This window comes from Schistocerca gregaria, chromosome 2 (assembly GCF_023897955.1).
Source record: "Schistocerca gregaria isolate iqSchGreg1 chromosome 2, iqSchGreg1.2, whole genome shotgun sequence".
NCBI lineage: Eukaryota > Metazoa > Arthropoda > Insecta > Orthoptera > Acrididae > Schistocerca > Schistocerca gregaria.
In genome coordinates, this window is record NC_064921.1 from 507,558,384 (window position 1) to 507,584,630 (window position 26,247).

The 26,247-nt window shown below is 38.1% G+C and overlaps 1 protein-coding gene across 5 annotated transcripts in view; it reads left to right on the top strand.

Moving 5' to 3' along the window:
* The window catches only part of LOC126328994 (zinc finger protein 131-like), a 64,939-nt gene that overhangs the window by 4,996 nt on the left and 33,696 nt on the right, over positions 1–26,247 (top strand). The window contains exon 2 of one of the 5 annotated variants that reach the window (XM_049996089.1): positions 24,088–24,272. The exons of 2 other annotated variants lie outside the window; for them this stretch is intronic. The gene's annotated coding sequence lies outside the window, so the exon portion shown is untranslated. Of the gene's footprint in view, positions 1–14,651; positions 14,789–18,217; positions 18,740–24,087; positions 24,273–26,247 lie in introns of those variants that run through there. 2 more of the 5 variants (XM_049996088.1, XM_049996087.1) reach the window with 2 other exon arrangements.

Below are 26,247 nucleotides of genomic sequence, written 5' to 3' on the forward strand. Positions count from 1 at the left end.
TCCTAATTTTTTTATTCACTATAAAACCTACTCCTGCATTACCCATATTAGATTTCTTATTTATAACCCTGTATTCACCTGACCAAAAGCGTTGTTCCTCCTGTCATCATGCTTCACTAATTCCCGCTATATCTAACTTTAACCTATCCATTTCCCTTTTTGAATTTTATAGTCTACCTGCCTGAGGGATCTTACATTCCACACTCTGATTCATAGAATGCCAGTTTTGTTTCTCATGATAAAAATATCCTCGCCCAGAGATCCAAATGGGGGACTATTTTACCTGTGGAATATTTTACTCAAGAGGATGCCATACCATTTAATCATACAGTAAAGCTGCATGCCCTCGGGAAAAATTACACCTCTGGTTTCCCCTTGCTTTCAGCCATTGGCAATATCAGCACAGCAGTGCTGTTTTGGTTGATGTTACAAGGCCAGTTCAATCAATCATTCACATTGTTGCTCTTGCAAGTACTGAAAAGACTGCTGCCCCTCTTCAGGAACCACACATTTGTGTGGCCTCTCAAATAGATACCCCTCTGTTGTGTTTGCACCTACGGTATGGCTAACTGTATCACTGAGGCATGCAAGCCTCCCCGACCAGCCCCACCAGCGGCAAGGTATGTCATTCATACATGGGGGGGGGGGGGGGGGGGTGGCATACAGTATGACTTTGATTAGTATTTGTTTCTTATAAAACATAATGCATTGAAAATAACATTACTGTTTTGTAAATAATATGAACTTCTAGATTCCACTGTGATGGAATATGACAGTTAAGCATACATTTTTTTCTCTGCATTAAATGGTATGTTTCGATTATGAATTACTAATAGAAATACTACAGAATTTATAAAAACACAAATACAGAAAATTAATCATACTATACCTAAGAAAACTTGCCTTCTGAAATTGTTTATTTCTTATTAGAGGATATCTAGGTTTGCAGTCACTGTTTCAAGGTAGTTACTGATTCCCATGTATAATTTTTATAGTATAGGCAACCATAAACTCTGCTGCAACCTATTTATGTACAATAACCAAGTAATTAAAAAATGCTTTTTATGTGGTTAGTTTCACTTTTCATTGGATGGTACTGTTTCATGAATTATTTGTTTTGAATACTAAATTGAAACACCAATGGCAGAAGTAACCCTTTTCTTTTGAAGTTCACTGTCAACATGTGTACCTGTAAACCACTATGAAGTATAAGACAGAAGGTACTTTCCATTGTACTTGTACCAGTTATTAGGAGTGCTGTCATGTATGGAGTGTGAGAGGAATGATTACTTAAATGCTTGTGCGTGTTCTGTAATTAGTCTAATCATATTTTCATGATCCCTGTGAAAGCAATATGTAGTATATTCCTAGATTCCTTAGTTGTTGTAGCTAGCTGTTAGGATAGTTTACTACTGTATTCAGTACTCTGGTAGTTGAGGAGTACACGTAGTTTGGCATTTCCATGATGCTCTGCCATGGATAAAATATACCTGTTACTTTTTAAATGACTTTGTATCTGGGAGGACTTGGAAGAGCAGTTGAACAGAATGGATAGCGTCTTGAAAGGAGGATATAAGATGAACATCAACAAAAGCAAAACGAGGATAATGGAATGTAGTCGAATTAAGTCGGGTGATGTTGAGGGAATTAGGTTAGGAAATGAGACACTTAAAATAGTAAAGGAGTTTTGCTATTTGGGGAGCAAAATAACTGATGATGGTCGAAGTAGAGAGGATATAAAATGTAGATTGGCAATGGCAAGGAAAGCGTTTCCGAAGAAGAGAAATTTGTTAACATCGAGTTTAGGTTTAAGTGTCAGGAAGTTGTTTCTGAAAGTATTTGTATGGAGTGTAGCCATGTATGGAAGTGAAACATGGACGATAAATATTTTGGACAAGAAGAGAATAGAAGCTTTCGAAATGTGGTGCTACAGAAGAGTGCTGAAGATCAGATGGGTAGATCATGTAACTAATGAGGAAGTGTTGAATAGGATTGGGGGGAAGAGAAGATTGTGGCACAACTTGACTAGAAGAAAGGATCAGTTGGTAGGACATGTTCTGAGGCATCAAGGGATCACCAGTTTAGTATTGGAGGGCTGTGTGGAGGGTAAAAATCGTAGAGGGAGACCAAGAGATGAATACACTAAGCAGATTCTGAAGAATGTAGGTTGCAGTAGGTACTGGGAGATGAAGAAGCTTGCACATGATAGAGTAGCATGGGGAGCTGCATCAAACCAGTCTCAGGACTAAAGACCACAACAACAATGTCTGCCATTGACTATACTATTTATTACAATATCCACGTTGAATTTTTGACCTTATATCATTTTCAAGTCGTGGAGCTTAAAACACAATAGTAGTCATTATTAGTGAAAAGACTACAGCTGTCCTTTCAGTATCTATACCCACTTAAAAATAATTTAATGTTAAAAGTGGAATAGAGGATATTGTAATAAATAGTACAGTCAGTGGCTAATATGGAGTCATTTAAAAAATTATGCGAGACACAGAAAATACAATCATGTAAACGTGTGACTATTAATGTATCCCGTGTGTGTGTGTGTTTAATATTCTCTGTTAATCTTCTGCTGCAAGGAATCTCGTTTGTAGCCTCATTGCATTTACCCTGTATTTTATTAGTACCATGTTTTATCCCTACATATTTTTTGCTCTCTGTAATAAGCAGTAAAGGTAACAGCTCACTGAGTATGAGGCATTGGGTTGTTGAAAACCTCATAAATAAGACTGAAAAATTTGCTAGCTGTTTGGTGTGTAAGGCTATGGTTCATTATATAATAGTAGCTCTGCTCTACAGCTCGAGCAGTAGAACTTACGTGTGAAGCTAGAGTTTACTGTTTTACACATTGAAAGTGTTCTCAATCTGTACCAATGCCTTTCTACCGTATTGACCATATTATGAGACACACCAGATATGTATGTTTATTAATTTATTTTTCACTTCTGGTCAACTTATTATCATTTTGGAGCTTCTGTTTCTGCCTTTTATTCAGAAAAGGAAACACAGTGATGAGAAACAGTATATTGCCCATTGATTGAATTGAAATTCTCTGTTATATATCTCTGCAGCTTCACTACAGTTTATTTGCCCTCTCAAAGTAATCCACTTTTTTCACCCTCACTGAAAGAGAGAGACGTTTTTCCTCTTTCCCACTCCCCCACAGTTTTTCTCATTTGAAGTCTGATGTGCACTGCAACAGTTTAAATGTTTGCTATGTCTGTATATATCGACCTAATAATGCCATATAGTTTCTGTAGCAACAGGTATTTAATATATGATTTGATGATGGTAAGTGGATCACACACAAAAAGGTAATGCCTTTTCATATTACAGTACACTAGAACAAGTTTTACCGAAACAACTGTACGAGAGATTAGGTGTCAGAGCTGCATGCTGTACCTAGCTAGTTAACTAGCCAGTAAGAATTCTGATGTAGAAGAATGTGATTATAGTTTACCGGCCAGTTTGCTTGGAAGGTATAGGTTTGATTTCTGTATTTTCTGTACTTAATAGTTTTACATTGATAGAAACATTTACACATAGTTTTTGGTCAGACTTGAGTTGCTTTAATGAAGTAATTCAAGAACTGGTTTCAGTTGTGCTGGGCTTAATTGTGTTTGTATCAGAAACTGAAAAGGTATGACATACTTTTGTGTTTACCCTCTCTTTCTGAAAGAAGTTTCCCTGGCCCTAGTGACTTTACCAGTACTTACATCCCATTTTAGTCGACGTTCTTATTGTAAACCTTATTGGATGTAATCCATTAAGGTAAATAATATGGAAAACAGCTAAAATTATTTTTGAATTTTTCACCTAGTTTGACAGAATTGTCTCCCAGAGGACTAAGTGGGTCTATGAAATGGGCTGCATACACTATGCTTGATGTATAGATCACTGCTGCTGTGTGGGCAGCTTTGCTAGTCTCCACACACATCTGCCACTATACTCTGCAAACCATTGTGAAATGCATGCAGAGGAAATGTCCCATTGTACCAGTTGTGACGTATAATTTTATATATATACATTTTCGGTGCCTATAGTGTCACATCTTTCAGTGGCACACAAATTTTTATTTTTAAAGGGGATCACTTAAGACTATTTCCATGGGTTCGCCCCTCAAATTTTTCCCCTCATATCACAAAATTGTCGTCTGATGTAGTACAAACTGAAAAAAATAAATTCCTTTTAAAGCACAGTTTCGTATATAATTTATATTCAAAACCTTACGTCTGTGTCACAGAACAAATCCTACATCGAGAATACTTTACACAAGTTTAAGGGAAGAAATGCTTCTGATAATTATTACAGTATTTAAAGAACATCAAAACATGAACAGGCTGAAATGAACAAACAGTACATGAGACTATGTTAATCAATTCAACTGTGAAAAGCTAAGGAGCATTTCATTAGCAAAATGAGAAATATGCAAAAGTGAAATGCCAAAATGAGCACTTCTCAATTGGGATTAAATCAAAACAATCAGAGTGGCTGAAACAGAGCAGAATAACATGAGCCATAAATGAATAAGAGCTAAGCAACTAAGCAAATAAGAGAATAGGCAAAAATGAGATGCCAACAAAATGAGAGCTGGCCAAACTCCATTGGCACTTATATACAGTTGCGCTCGTGGCAGCACCTTGCGGGTCATACGCAACAAACGCGCCTGTGATCGAATGCACTCTTAGCGCTCACGGCGGCGTCTAGTGGTCCGTATGCAAGTTGTGCGATTGCTGTCGCAGGTCGAACCTTAATCTATGATGTTACAGTTATTAGGTCTTTTTCCCATTCCACTCTTTTACGGAGCACAGGAAGAATGATTGCGTAAATGTTTCTGTGTGCTCTGTTTTAAGTTTGTTTGACACACTTTCAAAGTTTGTTTTCAAGGAATACTTTGCATCTATCTTCCAAGTGTCCTACATTTCATGTCTTTCAGTATCTTCTTGGTTCTCTCTGATGGCTCAAACAAACCTGTGACCAATTGTGCTGCACATCTCTGTATCCATACAATATCCCCTGTTCTGTTTCATATGGGACCTACACACTTGAGCATTTAAAAGGCAGACATCTCATTAAACAGTGATGGATACTGTGTTTGATGAATCAAGAGCTGCTAAGTGAACAAAGATCATAACCTGATGTCATGAATCAGAAGGATTTGGTGGAAAACCTATGAGAGAAACATCAACCCTGTGTTGTGGTGCACTCTTAGGGGATGCGGGAGCATAAAGACAAAGCAATCATTACTGAGCATGCCCTGAGTCACCTGCCACACTTGAATTGAATTAGGCTTTTTCTGTGTGAATTTCAGTGGATCTATATATGCCATTCACTGATTTACATCTACATGAATAATCTGCAATTTACACTATTTACCTGGCAGTTTGTTCACCAAACCACATTCAGACTGTTTCTGTACTGTTCCACTCTCGAACATTGCATGGGAAAAATGAACACTTTAATCTTTCTGTTCCGATTTATTTTATTATTATCATTTCTCCCTCTGTATGTTGGTTTCAATTAAACATTTTTGCAGAGGAGAAAGTTGGTGATTGAAATTTCATGAAAATATTTCGCTAGAACAGAGAATGCCTTTGTATTCATGATTGTCATCCCAACTTGCTTATTATATTCATGACACTCCCTCCCTTATTTTGTGATAACACAAAGTGAGCTGCCCTTCTTTGGACTTTTTCGATGATGTCTGTCATTCCTTTCAGGTAAGCATCCCATATTACACAACAACACACGATCAGAGGGCAGACAAGTGTAGTGTAGGCAGTCTCTTCATTACACCTGTTGCATCTTCTAAGTGGTCTATCAGTAAAACGCAGTCTTTGGTTTGCTTATGCCACAACATTAACTATGTGATTGTACCAATTTTAGTTGTTTGCAATTGTAATTCCAGCCTTTAGATTTGTGTGATTTATTGTGTAACTGCAATTTAATGGATTCCTTGTAGTACTCGTGTGAGTGGCCTTACACTTTCGCTTATTTAGAGTCAATTGCCATTTTTTACACCTCGCAGACATGCCTTTACTAAGTGCCTGTCATTTTACAGTTGGCTCTGATCTTCTACTGACTTTACTAGATGGTAATGACAGCTCGTCTGCAAACAATCTAATAGGGTTGCTCAGATTGTCTCCTAATTTGTTTACATAGTTTAGGAGCAATGAAGTGGCTATAGCACTGCCTTGGGGAACACCAGATGACTCTTCTGTTTTACTTGATGACTTTTCATTTATTACTGTGAACTGTGTCTTTTCTGACGCTAAGTTGTGAATCCAGTTGCACAACTGAGACTATCCTCTATAGGCTTGCAATTTGATTAGAAGTCTCTTGTGAGGAATGGTGTCTGAGATGGTGTCATAAGCCCTCTGGAAATCTAGAAATATCGAATCAGTTCAAGATCTCCTGTTGAGAGTACACATTACTTCGTGTGAATAAAGAACTAGTTGTTTTTAACAAGAATGATATTTTCTGAATATGTGCTGACTGTATCATTAGACCATTTTCTTCGGCTTAATTCATTATGTTGGAACACGGTATATGTTCCAAAATTCTACTGCATGTAATGTCAGTGATATGTGTCTGCAATTCATTGGATTACTCCTATTTAATTTCTTGAGAATTGGCATGACCTGTGCAACTTTACAGTTTTTTTATGTATAAATCTTATATGTGATTTGTATATGATTGGTCATTATGGAATGATTGCATCAGCATACTCAGAAAGAGACCTAATTGGTATGCAATCTGGACTAGAAGATTTGCCTTTATTAAGTGATTTAAGCTGCTTTACTACACCAAAGGTATCTACTTAAAATTTACTCATTTCATCATACAGATTCTAGTAATTGATTTAACTGCCATGGAACAGCTGCATTAAAACAGTAATAAAGACTGAGTATTATGTTGTCATGGTTAAAATTTATTGACACTAAGAGAAAGTAATAATAATATAATACACATTGTTGCTTAGAACATAGTTATCATTACCATGAGAGAGAAGTGTAAGTTACACATCTGCTCTGGTACTCGGTAAACCTCTGTATGGCGTATGGCAGGAAGTTATGAAATATGTGGTAGCTGAGTGTTTCTTAGTGAGATATATGCCTGCATGGAAGTATAGTAATATGTTCATTGACAGTGGGAATGTCAAGAGTAAATCTTTCTCTAATGCAAATCATCTTTATAGTTTCTGTAATCAACTTTCTTTTGAAATTCAAAACTATTTCAGCAAAAAGCAGGCACCTCACACTCCACTAAGTTGTTATGCAGTAGTAATCTCAGAAGAGTGTGTTTATGGTAAATGTCTAATGTATGTGACAAAGCGGCCTTGCTGTGCTGGTACTGCGAACAGCTGAAAGCAAGGGGAAACTACAGCCGTAATTTTTCCTGAGGACATGCAGCTTTACTGTATGATTAAATGATGATGGCGTCCTCTTGGGTAAAATATTCCGCAGGTAAAATAGTCCCCCATTCGGATCTCCGGGTGGGAACTACTCAAGAGGACATCGTTATCAGGAGAAAGAAAACTGGCGTTCTGCGGATCGGAGCATGGAATGTCAGATCCCTTAATCGGGCAGGAAGGTTAGAAAATTTAAAAAGGGAAATGGATAGGTTAAAGTTAGATATAGTGGGAATTAGTGAAGTTCGGTGGCAGGAGGAACAAGACTTTTGGTCAGGTGAATTACAGGGTTATAAATACAAAATCAAAAAGGGGTAACGCAGGAGTAGGTTTAATAATGAATAAAAAATAGGAGAGCGGGTAAGCTACTACAAACAGTATAGTGAACACATTACTGTGGCTAAGATAGACACGAAGCCCACACGTACTACAGTAGTACAAGTTTATATGCCAACTAGCTCTGCAGATGATGAAGAAATTGATGAAATGTATGATGAGATAAAAGAAATCATTCACATAGTGAAGGGAGACGAAAATTAAATAGTCATGGGTGACTGGAATTCGAGAGTAGGAAAAGGGAGAGAGGGAGGCATAGTAGAAGAATATGGATTGGGGGTAAGAGATGAAAGAGGAAGCTGTCTGGTAGAATTTTGCACGGAGCATAACCTAATCATAGCTAACACTTGGTTCAAGAATCATAAAAGGAGGTTGTATACATGGAAGAATCCTGGAGATACTGGAAGGTATCAGACAGATTATATAATGCTAAGACAGAGATTTAGGAACCAAGTTTAAAATTGTAAGACATTTCCAGGGGCAGATGTGGACTCTGACCACAATCTATTGGTTATGAACTGTAGATTAAAACTGAAGAAACTGAAAGGTGGGAATTTAAGGAGATGGGACCTGGATAAACTGAAAGAACCAGAGGTTGTACAGAGTTTCAGGAAGAGCATAAGGGAACAATTGACAGGAATGGGGGAAAGAAATACAGTAGAAGAAGAATGGGTATCTTTGAGGAATGAGATAGTGAAGGCAGCAGAGGATCAAGTAGGTAAAAAGATGAGGTCTAGTAGAAATCCTTGGGTAACAGAAGAGATACTGAATTTAATTGATGAAAGGAGAAAATACAAAAATGCAGTAAGTGAAGCAGGCAAAAAGGAATACAAATGTCTCAAAAATGAGATCGGCAGGAAGTGCAAAATGGCTAAGCAGGGATGGCTAGAGGACAAATGTAAGGATGTAGAGGCTTATCTCACTTGGGGTAAGATAGATACTGCCTACAGGAAAATTAGAGAGACCTTTGGAGAAAAGAGAACCACTTGCATTAATGTCAAGAGCTCAGATGGAAACCCAGTTGTAAGCAAAGAAGGTAAAGCAGAAAAGTGGAAGGAGTATATAGAGGGTCTATACAGGGGCGATGTTCTTGAGGATAATATTATGCAAATGGAAGAGGAGGTAGATGAAGATGAAATGGGAGATATGATACTGCATGAAGAGTTTGACAGAGCACTGAAAGACCTAAGTCGAAACAAAGCACTGGGAGTAGACAATATTCCATTAGAACTACTGACAGGTGAAATTCCCTCAGACTTAGAGAAAAATATAATAATTCCAATCCCAAAGAAAGCAGGTCTTATCAGATGTGGAAATTACCGAACTATCAGTTTAATAAGTCACAGCTGCAAAATACTAACACGAATTCTTTGCAGACGAATGGAAAAACTGGTAGAAGCTGACCTCGGGAAAGGTCAGTTTGGATTCCGTAGAAATGTTGGAACACTTGAGGCAATACTGACCCTACAACTTATCTTAGAAGAAAGATTAAGGAAAGGCAAACCTACATTTCTAGCATTTGTACACTTAGAGAAAGGCAAACCTACATTTCTAGCATTTGTACACTTAGAGAAAGCTTTTGATAATGTTGACTGGAATACTCTTTCAAATTCTGAAGGTGGCAGGGGTAAAATACAGGGAGCGAAAAGCTATTTACAATTTGTAGAGAAACCAGATGGCAGTTATAAGAGTCGAGGGACATGAAAGGGAAGCAGTGGTTGGGAAGGGAGTGAGACCAGGGTTGTAGCCTCTCCCCGATGCTATTCAATCTGTATATTGAGCAAGCAGTGAAGGAAACAAAAGAAAAATTCGGAGTAGGTATTAAAATCCATGGAGAAGAAATAAAAACTTTGAGGTTCGCCGACGACATCATAATTCTGTCAGAGACAGCAAAGGACTTGAATGACCAGTTGAACGGAATGGACATGGTCTTGAAAGGAGGGTATAAGAGGAACATCAACAAAAGCAAAACAAGGATAATGGAATGTAGTCGTATTAAGTCAGGTGATGCTGAGGGAATTAGATCAGGAAATGAGACACTTAAAGTAGTAAAGGAGTTTTGCTATTTGGGGAGCAAAATAACTGATGATCATCGAAGTAGAGAGGATATAAAATGTAGACTGGCAATGGCAAGGAAAGCGTTTCTGAAGAAGGGAAATTTGTTAACATCGAGTATAGATTTAAGTGTCAGGAAGTCGTTTCTGAAAGTATTTGTATGGAAGTGAAACATGGATGATATATAGTTTATACAAAAAGAGAATAGAAGCTTTCGAAATGTGGTGCTACAAAAGAATGCTGAAGATTAGATGGGTAGATCAGATAACTATTGAGAAGGTAGGACATGTTCTGAGGCATCAAGGGATCACCAATTTAGTTCTGGAGGGCTGTGTGGAGGGTAAAAATCGTAGAGGGAGACCAAAAGATGAATACACTAAGCAGATTCAGAAGGATGTAGGGTGCAGTAAGTACTGGGAGATGAAGAAGCTTGCACAGAATAGAGTAGCATGGAGAGCTGCATCAAACCAGTCTCAGGACTGAAGACCACACCAGCATCAACATGTGACATGTTGTTGATTGACATTAATGATCTCATAGGGCAATAGAAAATAAAGAAGTGACTGAAAAACCATGTTGAGAAAAGTGATAGTGGAACTGTGAAGTACAGCATTGTTCATATGCACAATTAATTCGCAGTGCTACCAGAATACATCAAGAAGTGATGGAAAAACAATGTTGAGAAAAATGATTGTGGAACTATGAAGTACAGCATCATTCAGGCACACAATTAGTTCTAAATGCTACCAGAATACATCGCGTAAGGATTTCTTAATCTCAAAGTACAATCCTGCATTCCTAACTTCTTGCACAACTAGAAATGCTAGTATTGTTGCCATGTCACTTAGCTATGGAAAAGTATCTCAATTTGCTGCAAGTATGGTGAATCGTGAAATGAAGATGGAATGGATTACATATAACCTCTGCCTTTTGTTGACTGCTTAGATAAATGTATAGTGTGTAGAAGAGACTTATAGTTCCATGCTGTAGAATGCAGAACATAAGAACTAAGAATTTCAAATTGACTGCAATATATAATGATGAAGAAGCACCAACAGTTGCTAATTTTCTCGTCTGTTGCTTCTGTTATCACGAAGTCAGCATGCAAAATTGATCAGTACAGACAGATTCTTCCAAAACCATTTCTCGCCATGCTGACGGTGCTCAGTGAAAAGCTGGTGAAGAGCTGAGCAACCATGTGGCATTGAGGTTCTGCTATTAGAAAGAGCAGTCACCTGAAGGAAGCCACAAAAATTAATTGGTAGCAGGACTAGTTGGATACTATGCAATCAACAACTCAAGCTTGAACTTGTAGATAAAGTAGGGCTTGGTAGGTCATGTGAAGTGATGCTGAAGTATTCACATAAAAATCTCTTAGGTAGCTTACAAAATTATCAGTATTGTTGCAGTGAAAGTTATTGCTCTATCATGAGGGATAGGAGGTTACAATGTTCAAGTGAAGACAAGTCAGAGAGAACATCCCAGCATCTGAATTTACAATTCTAATAATTAAAGAAAGATAGTGGCAGGAATTTATATGTGTGAGGAGCACACTAATACCTATTTTTTTTAGGATATGGAAGCCTCATATTGACTACACTGACATTATACAGGCTGAAACAATACATTACATTGGTCTTATCAAAAGAACTAAATTGCACAAAATGTTTTGCACCTACCTCACGTTTTACACAGTTTTTTGTGTGTACTTTTTCAGTACCATTTTTGACCACTTCCGGTCACTATATACAGACACCTGTGTGCTGAAGGTAAAAGAAAACACTTCATTGTCAATGTAATTCAGTATAACATACTGTACCTCCAGTTATGAATGGGACAATTTGGCTTGCATATACTGCTCATTCTGACAACTTGTCTCATAGGCTTAGTTCATGCTTATACTGTGTGTACGTTGTCACTTCATGGTAAGGAGGACTTATTGATATGTGAAGCTGTTTACTGATTTGGTATATGTCACAGCAACATAATTTGAACAGTCAGCTGCTTTCATCAGATGCAAAACATTGAAAATATGCCTTGTAGTGGTTGCCCACTGTCTAAGCCACCAGCTGATAATTGCTACCTACAGATTATGTCTGAGAGGTGCCTAAAGTAGCTTACAAAAGAACTGTATGCTCCAGTTATGGAAGCCAAAGGGAGGGCTCTGTAAATGCATATAGTATGCAAGTCTTAAAACGATCAGTCTGTCCTTAGCCATCCACTATGAATAGCGGTACAAGCTCTCCAGCAGTGTGGTTCATGAAAAAAGGATGAACAAGGGAACATTTGGAATGGGTCCTGTATAGTGGCTTCAGGTTGTATTCGTTTACAAATGTAGGCTTTGTGTGACACTTGATCATTGTAGAAGTATGTGTGGATGGCCAGTGCAAGGGTTCATTTATATTTTAAGTTACTTCATTGTGATCTTCAGCTCAGAGTAGTCTGCAAACCCTTGATTTGTTGAATATTCTTATTATCTGTAGAACAACTTAATTTTTTCTAAAAACCAGAACTTGGCAATTATGATCTTTTGAGGCTTTAAATACAACACATATAAGATGATGAGTATCTTGTTGTAGGAGATCTTCTGGATAACAAATAAGAAGTGTTTTTTCAAGAAACACACACACACACACACACACACACACACACACACACACACACACACACACACACAGACTGGTGCAGAAGACTCTTTGCTGACCTTGATTGCTTTGCCTGTCAGGGCTCCAAAAACACCTTCAAGTCTCTTAGAACAGCATCGAAACCATGCGAAATACATCATGCGAATAATAAAATACACAAAATAGTACTTATCCCCTAATAAGTTTTCTTACATTAAATTAAAACTTTATATTCTGAATGATTATTATGGATAACAAAAATACATAAATTCTACTGGTAAAGCTTGTTCATTTATATTCGAAGTAAATATGAGATTTCATTTGCACGCAATGAAATTATTTATTTCTGAACTTTGGCTACAAAATATCTATAAGGAAAATCTTGTATGCTCACACCAGGTACCTGCAGTCTCATAGGTTCAGGAGAAATATGGGATTTGGTATCTTTAGCTGGTCTCATACACAGTTGTGGAGAGTGTCTCATCGCTGTTGAGAGTAATTTGCGGGCAGTACAGTATAGAGACAGGCAGGGCTGGTGATCTGGTGACAAAGTGTGTGCATTGAAAACTGAAGCTTGTGAAGTCGAATCATGTTCAGACTGTGGAAAATTTCAGTCCACCTTTAACCTAGCCTTCATATGTCAGTGATTTGCCAGAAATGACATATGATTTGAATTTCACATTAAACTGTAGGTGCTGTTTACCCGTAGGAATACAGGGGTTAATTAGGCAAGTATCAGGTGGCATTTAATTTAAAGATTTACAACGTGCAATTGAGCCACTGTGATTATCATCATCATTATCATTTTCTTCTTCTTCATGATCAAAACATCTTCCATCCAATTGTCTAGCCCTACAGTTAATGTTTTGATGTTGAGTTCATCTTTCAAGATGGCAATGGATGAGCACACTGTGCCCACCTCATGAACACCTTCCCCCAGGAGGGAGCAATCAACTTAATGAAAGGACCTGCATATGCAGTTGACATGAAACTACGAGGGTAATCCCAACTTACTTAGACCTGTTTATTTCTACAATGGCTGACATCAGTTTACAGCTTGAACATTTAGCTATTTTTCGACAAAATCGCCATTTCTGTCAATGCATTTTTGTAGATGCTGTTACAGTTTTTATATGCCCATGTCATACCAGCTGGCTGCCATGCTGTTCAGAAAGTAACGAACCTCTTCTTTCACCTCGTCATTGGAGCTGAATCACTGGGACCACAATTAACGCTGACAGGTACTGTGAGACTGAAAAAACTCAAACGGGCAATTCAGAACCGGAGAAGAGGAATGTTGAGCAGGGGCATACACATTCTCCATGACAATGCTCGCCCACACATGGCTTGGAAAACCATTGCTCTCCTGGAACGGTTTCAGTGGAACATAATCACCCACCCACCCTATAGTCCTGACTTAGTATCCAGTGACTATCACCTGTCCGCTAGATTAAAAGAACATTTGGCCAGAAAGCGATTCAGCCCCGACAACTAGGAGAAAGAAGAGGTTCATAACTTTGTGAACAGCACGTCAGCGAGCTGGTATGACATGGGTATACAAAAACAGCCACAGTGTCTAAAAATTGCATCGACAGAAATGGAGATTATGTGGCAAAATAGCTAGATGTTCAAGCTGTAAACTGATGTAAACCATTGTAGAAATAAACAGGTCTATGTACTTATAAAAAAATAGGAGACTTTACTTTTGGGATTACCCTCTTAATTGAACATGCTTGGGACCAGCTGAAACATGCAGTGTGCTGTTGCATGTATCATCCTCATTGACAGAATGACCTCAGTAGTGCAGCATCGAAGAACGGGCCATGTTCCAACAACAATGTGTTGATAATATTGTGAGCAGCATGCCAAGGGCAATCGAAACATGTTACATACATGTGGTGGAGCAACATGATACTGAATACTAGCCAACAGCACTTTTTATTTCACAGTTGTGCATTTTTGTAGAGACTGCATTAAGTTTGGTTATTGTTTTATTTTTATTTCACAGTAAAGTTATTTTTTTGGTTCCATAGGTAGGCTTATTATTTCATTCGTTGCTGTCCTTGAAGGATTGCAACTACGCAGAGGCTACTTTTTTTAGCTGCTTAGTTAGGATTCAGCCTCCCATTACAGCAAAGGGGCAATGAAACAAAGTTAGGATTTCATTTCCAACAGTGAAGAGGGGAATAACAGATATTTCTTCATTGCAGAGCTGGTGTCCACTCTGTCTGACACTGTAAACAAAGTACTTTGCAATAAGCAAGTTCATTACCCCGTATCAGACAAGGGTAACCTGTCTTGTTCTTTTAATATTCCATGGATTAAAAAAAATGACTTCTCAAACCAGGTAAGAACCTTAAATCACTAGCTAACTATTACAGTATTACTATTAGTTGCAGCCCAGAGGAGAACTAATGAATAATGTGCTTTCCAAAATTGAAAGGTCTCTTAGTTTCTTCCAGCATGGTTTCTGGAGAAATGTGAATCCTGATAACTGGCCCTACTGGAGACTGTTATATAACAGGATTTGCTATGTAGATAGTACATTTTAATTGTTTTATTCAGAATAAAGTTTATGATATTACAAAGAAGCATAGAATCTTCAAACATCTCGTAAAATATGTTCCCAGATGACCCTCTTCATAGAGCTCTTTCTGTCTAAGCATTTTTTTCCAGTTTTAGCATGAGCTGCCCAGCCAGTTAGAGTACCTACCTACCTACACACACACACACACACACACACACACACACACACACACACACACACACACACAGAATGGCTGATTTTGTATTTGGCAATCCCAGTTTTATTGAGCAGAACACTGGTACATGCTACTCATCACATGTAAACCATTAACTTTTCTGTGTGATTGAATATTCACCATGTGTCATGGCAGTGGAACATTGTGTGTCACAATGAATGGGAGCATGATTTAACCATCAAATTATATTGGCCTACCTCTTTTTTTATTTTTTAAGTTGTATTACATGCTGATGGTAGTAGAATGCTGTTGTGGTACAGTTGTTAGCTGGCAGCCTTTGGGGCACCTGCTGCAGACCAGGTGTAGAAGGCATATTCAAGTTCTGTCTAGTTTGATTATTACTATACATCCCTAGTTAATTGTGAGATTGCCATGGCATGTAATTCTACATATAATAAAAAAATCCAACATGATCGGATCAAGGAGCAATAAACCCACTCAACAAAAAGGGCTTCCAATTACTCAAGGCAACCTTCACCTCAGAAAAGAATGCCGATGAGTAGCTGGACGCATAACATGACTCAACTGTATTCTTAATTGTTAAGAAAAAGGAAGGTGGTTATGAAAATGTGTCACCTTGCTATAACAAAGGCTGCAGTAAATTAAAATATGTCAAGCTCTTGAGAAATGGCACACTGTTGGTAGAAACAGCCATTTCTAGCCGAACATATAGAGAAAGGAAAAGTGTTTTGTGAGTACATGATTGTGACCAAATTGTACAACACATTCAATTCTAGCAAGGGTGTCTTGTCATGGGAAGATTTAATGCATATATATTTTAAGGGAAATGTTGACATGAATAGAAATAAAGCACATTGTGAAGTTAGTAAATGAATGGTGAGCTTGAAAAGATAACAATGTTCGTTCTGATGATGTTTCTCCAGGCGAGGTTTGTTTGCCCTAAAGTGAGACCAGTTTTTCCTATTGGAATGCACTGGTCTCAAGTATCAGTATTATGGACACAGTTTGCCATGGATGTGCAATGTAGTAAAATGTGACCAAGCTGCTCGTGAAGATAGTAATCCTTGTTCTGTTCCTCTATTCTGTGTGAAGTGCAAAGGAACCTGTACTTTTTCGACTCTTATTTGTGTGAAAACAAAGTTCTGGAAATGAAAGTAACGAGGAGAATATCGTTTCCATAAACTACATAAAAAGTTTGACTCATGAACCATCAACCTCCGCAATGCCATTTGCTTCAGTGGCCAAAACGGCAGTTTAGAAAAGGGTTTTTCAACACATCTACTACTAACTGAAGCTGCCACAAGCACCTACACATGAATGTACACTTGCAATGATGAAGTTGCCATGGATACATATGATTGTGATTATGATGATGATGATGATGATGATGATTTGTAGCTGAGGGCACTAAAGAGCAAGGTCATCAGTGCCCTGCCATGGATACAGTTATTTTCCTTACATGGCCAGCAAAGCTCACAGAAAAAGCTGCAAAATCCTCTATTGATGCAGAACTATCAAAATTGAGCAGTTTGTCCACAGTGTTAGAAGTCATCTCCAGTGATTGAGAAAGGCATAGTGAAGAGACTGAGAACAAAAAGAAATAACTCAAAGCCATCTGTCTATCCATCCATGCTATTTGTGTAGTGAAGAACCTGATGAAGAGGAAACTACAAATGATGTAGAAATTCAGAGCTGCTGAAGAGAACTAACAAGTCTCACCATAAGACACCAAACATTTCCACCCCTTCAAGATAGGGGGAAAGATTGAGTGAGACGATGTTGTGGATAGCACACTTAACTCGCATTTGGAAGCATGGTTATTGTAATAGCCAGTCTGTACACTCCTGTAAAATTTTCTTTGCTCTAGAAAACTCTGGCAAATGCAGGGATAGTTCCTTCAAGAACACCAATTTTATTCTCCGCCCTTCTCCCAAGTGAAGCTGGTGCTCTGTGGTGTTAATACCTAGGCAAAGGAAATAAAAACCTCACTGATAAGATGTCTGCTATGTTAAAGTGGAATTTAAAATGGTTCGGGATACATGTGGAAGAAGTCAGCCTGATAGGATAGGTCAGATCTTTGTGCTTGCGTTTAGATGCAACAAATTTTACATTATTTGTAGCCCTGTGCTAAGGCGTTGTATCCATCATAGGAAGGACAGTCGCACTGGAGAGAGAGCTGAAGGAGAGAGAACTGGAAGAGGTGGAGCCATCTTTGTGTGCAATGTGTACAGCTTGTCAACTCTAACCTACAAATAGTTACTATTACAGCGTTTTTGCGTGCATCATAGAGTAGTTGTACATTTCCTCTACCTGCCTCAGTATATCATATGACCAAGAGTCCCTCTAATATTATTAAGAACTCTGCAGCCATTCCTCATTTCTCCACATGACATACTCTGTGGCTTTTCCACTATCTGCATCTGGGGTTGAGTTGTTGAGCATCGCTTGGCTGGAGAAGAACTGTGTCATCTGAATGTGGGACGGAACACACAGTTCAGCTCTGCTGGGTTCAAGTGATTGATCTTTTGTTATGGCTTCCATGTTTTGTACAATTTGCTCTGCTGGAAGTGGTCAGTGATCTACTCTCCAGCTACCATTTACTATCAGGACACCTCTGCTAGACAGAGCAGTTCTGTCACCAGTATGGCTGCTTAGCAATACAAACTGGATGTATAGCCAGCTGGTGTATTTCAATGTAGAGATCATTCAGAAATGTGATATTGTCACCAGTATGGCAAAGTTTTCAAGACAACTATGATGACATCCTGTACCGTGCTGGAGTGAAAAGTGCTGCTCCACAATCAGGGACAGGCACTTGGCATTGTGGAGGCTCAAGTGCAGGCCATCACTTGAGAATCTCACAGTCTTCGTGGAAGTGAGAGCAAAATGCCTTCGTATTATAAAATGAAGCAAGAGGAGAATGTGCAGGAATTCCTAAATTCCATATCACATTCTAATAAGCCAACAATTTTATCAGAGACCATCAATTTCTGTTTATCTTTTATCAGTTTCTGTTTATCTTTTATCAATTTCTGTTTATCTTATTGATATTGCTTAAGTTCCTTATGTATTCTATAGTTACATTGATAACTGTCTCTTCTTTCAATTGATTTGTGTATCACTCTTCATGTTTCATACCTCCTGATGTGGCCTTGTCTAGTACTAATTTTATTTTATTTTATTAGTTTTGTTTATTAATAGAAACTGTTATGTAGGCATGCTATTCCTATTTTGTTTTAGATGTTTTCCTGTCTACTCCATTGTTATTTATGTACTGTTCAATTTTTACTTTTTCATTGCATTACCACGACACTGCCAAAGATGTTACTTACTGTATGTTTCTACTTCAGTCTAGACGTGTTACTTCTCGTCCAATGTTGTTTGCAAACATTGTAACTTCTTTGCTGATAATACTCAGTAAATGTCTGAAGATGGCCTTGTAAGCCGAAAAATGGTTAACAATAAAAGTAATATCGTACAACAAAAGCAAACTGGTGCTTTTCATTTATTATAATGTTGTTCTACCAAGAACCGACAGAAGATTCTGTTAACCATCAAGAAGATTTCAGACAAAGGTACCTGGTGGAGAAACTAAAAGTTTCTTACTTTTAAATGTTAACTGGCAGTACTTGGAGTTGATTCTCCTGTAAATGAATTGTAGTCAGATAATTTTTATATTGATACAAAGAATTCAGTATGAAACAACGGAAAGTCCAGAATGGAATAACAACAATGTGAAAGGATAGATTGATAATCACCACATAGAGGAAGCATTGAGTTGCAGATTGGCACAATGAAGAAGATTGCTAAACACATAAGATTTCAGACAAAATAGTCCTTATTCCAAAATAGAAAAAGAACACACACACAAGCACAACTTGTGCATGTGTGGCCATGTCTACAGTTGTGTGGCCCAGACAAATTTTTCATTGTGCTTGTCTTCGACTCAGTGTCTCCTCCATGTGGTAAGTAGCAATCTATCCTTTTAATATTCTTGTTAAAAAAATTCAGCATGATTTTTTTTCTAGTCTGATCCATTCCATGCCTTATCTTAATTTAGTCTTATGATATTCTAAGTAGATGAGCAGTCACCAGAAGTGGTAACAGTTTTATTTTTTGTTTCATTCTCAGTCAAAATTCACACTTAACAATAAAAAAAAACAAAAAACACTGAGGCATGGAAACAAGAATTTTATGATGGGTGGATGCTAATGAATTTACTTATTTAATGATATAGCTACTCATTTCATTTGTTTTCATGAGTATAGTAATATTTTTAAATTCTGTTCTTGATTTTCCAGACAGGTAAGCTTGTCGAAATGTTGCAACTTTTTGATGAGCTTACCTGAATCGAAACTCAAGAAGTCAATATCAGACATGTATTTCTTTAGCTGAAAATAAGTATCACTTGATAAAATGAAAGGACATTGGACAATATACTTTGCAATCACATGGGCTGAGCTAAGTGGTGAGTAATGGAAAACAGATGCAGTGCTTCAATAGCCATGTTAGAATGCTATGACGTATTTAAATGAAGCCAAAGACCTGTTGATATAAAACACTGGAAGTGTAAACAGAGCAGGAGGAGGAGCATTCAGTGAATTCAAGAGTAAAAATCTTATCTACTGCTCTGATAAAAATTCCAAGGTATATTTAGTTTTACATAATTAGTAAATTGACAAAAATCATTTTTCCAATTGGTGTGAAAACAGAGGACAACAAAGAATGTAGAAGTACTTAAATATGTCATCCCCATTTTTTTCACTAAGAATGATCAATAGTATGGTTCCTGCTTCTGATTGTAAAATATATAACAAAATCGAAATGACAGGTATTGAGATCAATATTATCAGCAGAGATGCTGAGTCAAGGAACAACAAAAAGATTTTCACACTTAAAGCTTTAGGCCAATGGCTCTTGTCAACACACACACACACACACACACACACACACACACACACACACACACACCAGCAGCAGCAGCAGCAGCAGCGCCAGTGCATGTGGGAGTAGCGGACAAGGAGAGAAGTAGAGAGAAATAAAAAATATTATTTTATTTTATTTTTTTATTTATTTCTCACCTCTTTCTCTACTTCCCACCCCCTCCTCACCTCTCCTCTGCCTGTCGCCCAAAATACAGCACTTCACTGTCTGCCATCCCTGCCATACTATCCCCCCCCTCCCCACCTCAGCCTCCTCCTTTCCTCCACCCAATCACCACTCCCATCATGCATTGGTGCTGCTGCTTGCAGTGTGGTTTCAGTTGCCTGAGACTGCAGTCACATGTGTGAGTTGCATTTGTGTGAGAGTGTGTGTGTGTATGTGTGTGTGCCTATTGTTGACAAATGCCGTTGGCTGAAAGCTTTAAGTGTGAAAATCTTTTTGTTGTGCCTATCTGCAACTCAGCATCTCTGCTATATGGGAAGTAGCAACTTTCCTTCTCAGAATATTGTTACATTCCATCCTGGATTTACCATTGCTCGTTAGGTATTGAGTTCAGTGATTATGAAATGGTAACAACTAAAATTACCCAAGAGAGGAAAAGCCACTGTATCTAATAGGATACCTGTTTGGTTCAATGTAGATTATTTGCAATAACTGGCTCTTTTTGTGGTATGTGTTTGTCATAGGTTACTGGAGGCACTCAAAGTTGTTAAAAAAAAGTCACTGGCCATTTTCAACAAGAATTGTCAGACAAATGCGTGTAACTATAAATCTATATTGCTGACTCTGTTATAGGATTCTGGAAAACGTTTCATTCTAGCTTATTATGCATTTTTTATGACCAAACATCTCATCTGCAGTAAGCACCATGGTTTCCAGAAACACCAGTGTAGTAAAATTTATATTGCTTTGTTCATACATGAAACTGGAGAGGCAAAATGTACCTAGCTTGGGTTGATTGACTGTTACTTGGCGTGCGAAAGTGTGTAGTACTGTTCCACACTTGTGAGTAATAAACAAAATATTATCTTGTGGAATAATTTCTGAGATTTTTGTCTGGATTAAAAACCTCTTAGCAAATATAAATCAATGGATATGAAAGGAAGTTCATCAGTACTTGTAGTGGCAGTGGTGGTGGTGGTGGTGTTGGTGGTGGTGGTGGGGGAGGGGGGGGGGGGGGGAGGCTGTTACTGGATAATTTCTGCATATACATTAAAATGGTGATGTAGATAGCATCAAAAGCTCATAAAGGCTGCTTATGGATGATGCTGTTGTATATAGGAAAGCCAAAACACCAGTAATTTGAAGGGAAATGCAGGAAGACCTGCTAGAGTCTGGCTGGTGTGGGGTCGGAAAGTTGAACCTCTACATCAACATCTGTAATTTATTGTTTGATTGTATGGATATGTAATTCAGCCACAAAGAAGGCTTGTTATATCATTCTCATTCAACCAATTTAGCAACTGCTTTCCGTTCTGGAGCCCTAACCAGGTAATTCAGCGATATACTTCATCAAGGAATAATTTAGTAACAGCAAAAATGTTAAATCTTTCTGGCAGATTAAAACTGTGGCTGGACTGAAACTCAAACTCTGGACCTCTGTATTTTGTGGGCAAGTGCTGTGCTGACAGCTACTCGAGTGCGACTCATGACTGGTCCTCACTGCTTTAGTTCAACCAGTACCTCATCTCCTACTTTCCAGACTTCACAGAAATTCTCTTGTTCATCTTGCAAGAGTGGCACTCCTGGAACACAGGATATTGAGGAGATGTGGCTTAGCCAAAGTCTGGGAATGTTTCCACTGATATATATCAGTGCACATAATTCTGCAGAGTGAAAATCACATTCTGGAAACATGTCCAGCCTGTGGCTAAACGATGTTTCTGAAATATTCTGTGTTCCAGAAGTACCAGTTTTCCAGGAGAGCTTCTGTGCAGTATCGATGGTAGGAGATGAGATACTGATGTAAGTAAAAGTGTGAGGATGGATCATGAGTTGTGTATGGGTATCTCAGTCAGTGAAGCACTTACCCGTGAAAGACAAAGGTCCAAAATTTGAGTCTCAGTCTGGCACACAGGGCCAGGAAATTTCACATCAGCACACACTCTGCTGCAGAGTGGAAATATCATTCTGCGAAAGTTTTGTGGATAGCCTCATCCAACTGCAGTGGTAAAAGGGTATAGGAGAGGCAGTATGTAATAGGGAGGGACATACCATTATAATTCAGAGAGTGTATGTCCCAAGAAGACAAGAAGAGACAAACAGGTAATTCCTTTCTTCCACATATATCTCTTGAAAGATGGTAAAATCAGAGGTCACATGGAGGTATATAGGTCATATGGAGGTATAGACAGTTGTTCCTCTTAGGCATGATTATCTAATGGAATAGGAAACAGACAGGTATATATCGAACAAGGTGGCACAGTGGTTAGCACACTGGACTCACATTCGGGAGGACGACGGTTCAACCCCGCCTCTGGCCATCCTGATTTAGGTTTTCCGTGATTTCCCTAAGTTGCCCCAGGCAAATGCCAGGATGGTTCCTTTGAAAGGGCATGGCCGACTACCTTCCCCGTCCTTCCCTAATCTGATGAGACCAGTGACCTTGCAGTTCGGTTTCTTCCCCCAAACAACCCAACCACCCAGACAGATATGCAGAAAGTTATGGAAACTGCTATAAAGGTTAATTACATTCAGTGCTATGTGCTTAATTGTATGGAAGTTTCTTCTATACCAAATAATTTACCGTTTGTACAACTGTGTGGGGATTACTGAGTGTGAACCCATTGAAATAAAAATGAACATTCCAAGAGACAGGGTGTTAAGTCGGAGCTAAAAATGTTGCATGGCATTACAGAGGTCTTCAGATAGAGATGTGTACTGTAATTACTGAAATTAAACAATAATATTAGAAGAATTTTGTTTGGAAGAGTATAAGGGGTAGTCATATTTATTTTTTAATCATCAACTAAAAAAATAATTAATTTTTTGTTTATTGGCAAGTATATGTCTGCAGTCCTGGTACACACTGAAATCTCTGTCCCACAGTATTATCACATGATACGCTGCCAGAACAGAGAGATGCAGCGTGCTAATAAAGTGTCTCATTTTATTATGGCTCCTCTAGTGTTGTGCTGTGGTACTGTGGTGCAGGGATTTCAGTGTGTATCAGGACTGCTGATATATACACCTACACACAGATGTGAAATTAATTACATAAATATTATTTTTTGTAGTGGTAATTAATCCTTTATGACTAATCTTCTTATGAGTGTGTCACTCATTGATGAAAGGTATGTGTCAGCTAGGAATAACTGTCAGCAGAAAGATAGTGCAAAAAGTATCAAATTTTCTCCATTTTCAGGGTGAGAGTGAATCTGTGTTTGTGGGGTGATAATGATTGATCAAAAATACAGTTCCATTATTTGATAAAATAGGTTTTGATATTTCAGCAGACCACTGTTAAGTGACAAGAGTTGAAGACAGTAAGTTGGAGCTTATCAGATATATGATGGATATGGCAATAACCTTCTACAAGTTTGCAGTTAGAAATGACCTACAGCTGTGAGATGATAGATGTACTCGGAGTAGAATGTGAACAACACATTAATGTAATTGTTCGTATTAAAACTGAAAATACATAAATGGGAACACCATTTCTAACCTGTACATAAGCCAAAGACAGATACTGAAATAGAGAGTGTACAAGGGTATGTTGAAAAGTAATGATTAGAAATGTTTTATTCTGTTCTCAATATCAGTTGAGGTATTACATGTCATGTATATTAATTGATTGACTTTCCCACTATGCTGACACAAGTTGCAATCCTCTGCTGTTAGAGGACTCCAAAGTGTAGGGTGTAACATGGTGATGTGTAACATAACTGTGTCAGTGTATGAGAAACAGTTGGCTGTAATTGAGTTTCTGAAAGCACGAAATCGAAGAGTTCATCCACACATGGAGCACCCTCTCTTTTAGCATGACACTGCCAGACCATCCACGAGTACTGTGATTTCTGCAACAGTCTGACATCTTGGGTTCACTGTCATCAGTCATCGTCTGTACAGTACCAACTTGCCTCATTCAATTTTCATCTGTTTGTAAAACTTAAAGAATGCCTTCGAGGACTTCACTTTGATACTGATGAATTGGTGCAATCAGAGGTAAGATTGTGGCTCCATCAATAAAGTCAAATGTTCTACCATAATGGTATCAACAAGCTGTTCTCTTGTTGGGAGAAATGTGTTCGTTGCCAAGGTGACTATGTTGAGAAATAAACATGTATGCATGGAGAATAAAGATGACTGTCAAGAAAGTTTTTTTTATTTAAAAAGCTTTAAGAGTTTTAACATAAAAAATTTGGAGGCATTGCTTTTCAGCGCACCCTTGTATTTAAAGCAACTGAGCATTAATCAGTGTCATAAATGGGGATTAAAAACGAATGTGAGTAGGGCCGGAATAGGACAATAAGTACTGAAATGTACTGCACGTAAAGTGAGAAACTAATCCCAGGCTTAATAAAATTTTCATATTTTAGAATAAGTAAATACCCCAAAGTTTTTTTCATAACATCTTCATAGGGTGCTTTTAACCAGGCCGGAGCAAACATCTATTCTAAAGAAAAAAAGCACTTTGCAACAGATTCATTAAATACAGCTGATGTAGAAGAGTTTCAAATTGCAAGCTGTATTGTTCACTCCTTGTGGGCTTTAAATTATTTTGAATCTCTAAAACTTCATTCAATTGACAAAAAACTGCTTTCACATTCACAGATATTTTTATGCTTATGTACAAGAGGTTACATCAGTTTCCTTGCTATTTGTCAAGCATACTTTACGGCTTTTTTCAACAACACATATCACCCATCACCATTTACAGGTGAGTGAATGAACAGTTTCAGAATATGTTTTGAGACCTCAGAAACATGTAACCATGAAACATAGAGGCATATATTACCTAGTTGTTGTGTGTCATCAAAAATTTATATTCTTATTTATTTATGTGTCATCTGATGACAACAACAAATATTAAGAAATACTTGTAGTTTGCAATTAAACATTTATGAATTTAGGACCAAAGCTAATATGTTTAAATTGTGAAAATTAATAATTCAATAATACTAAAAAAAGTAGGACTGTTAATTAAAACAGTCAATTAGAATTCAACATCTATTGAATGAATCCAATTGATAGCAGCGGGAGCAGCATCAATAAAGACACTAATGGTCTGGGTTCTTTCTCAGAGAGCGGCCTCTGACAGTATGCCAGATGGTTTGTTGTTGGGTCCCACAATCGCAGGTTGGAGATTTTGGGGTCTCCACTTGCACATCATAGCATTGCACCTGGTGTGACTGGTTCTTATCCTGTTCAGTGTTGTCACTTCGCTTCTGATGAAACCCAGTAGACTGGCAGATGGATCTTGAACACCTTGATGTTGTTGTGTTGCCGCATTTCATCTCTTTTACCACTCTTCTTTAAGGTAAAACTTCCTGTTGTTTCTTTCATAGTGCCACAGTTTAGTGTGTGATATCAAGCAGTCTGGAGGAAGGTCATTTAAGACTGTATGAATCTGAAAGGTCTTGGGGGTAGTCAGGGTGATGCAGCTTCTTCCATTCTTCATTGGTTGCTTCTTGGTGTCACAATTCAGGTGGCAGAATGTTACTGATGGTCTGCAGCCAAGGAATTGGTGTGGATTTTAATATACTCATAATAATTTTCATTGATTCATTCACATGGATGTCTAGTTTCCTTGCATGAGCATTGTGTTGCTGTATTCAGGTACTTGGTATGTTAGTGACAAAGCTGCAGTCAAGAGACTGGATGCTTCAGCACCACAGGTTGTGTGCCTGCTAGTTTCTTTATGATGTTATTTTGTGTCTTACAAGGGGACTCTCTATACTGTAAATCATGGATTTTGATGCGCTTCAAATATGTGGTAGGTGCAGTGAATACCTGGCTATCCAGTGTTTTAGCAACAGGTCTTGGTTTTTGAGGAAGTCGATTTTGAAGATCATTGCATGCATTGTATATCCGTTACATTACATATATTTCGAGCAAGTCAGCGTAGCGCAGCGGTAAGGGTTTGTGGCCACCGCTGTGGAGGTACCATGTTCGAATCCTGCTCGTGTACTTTTTTTTT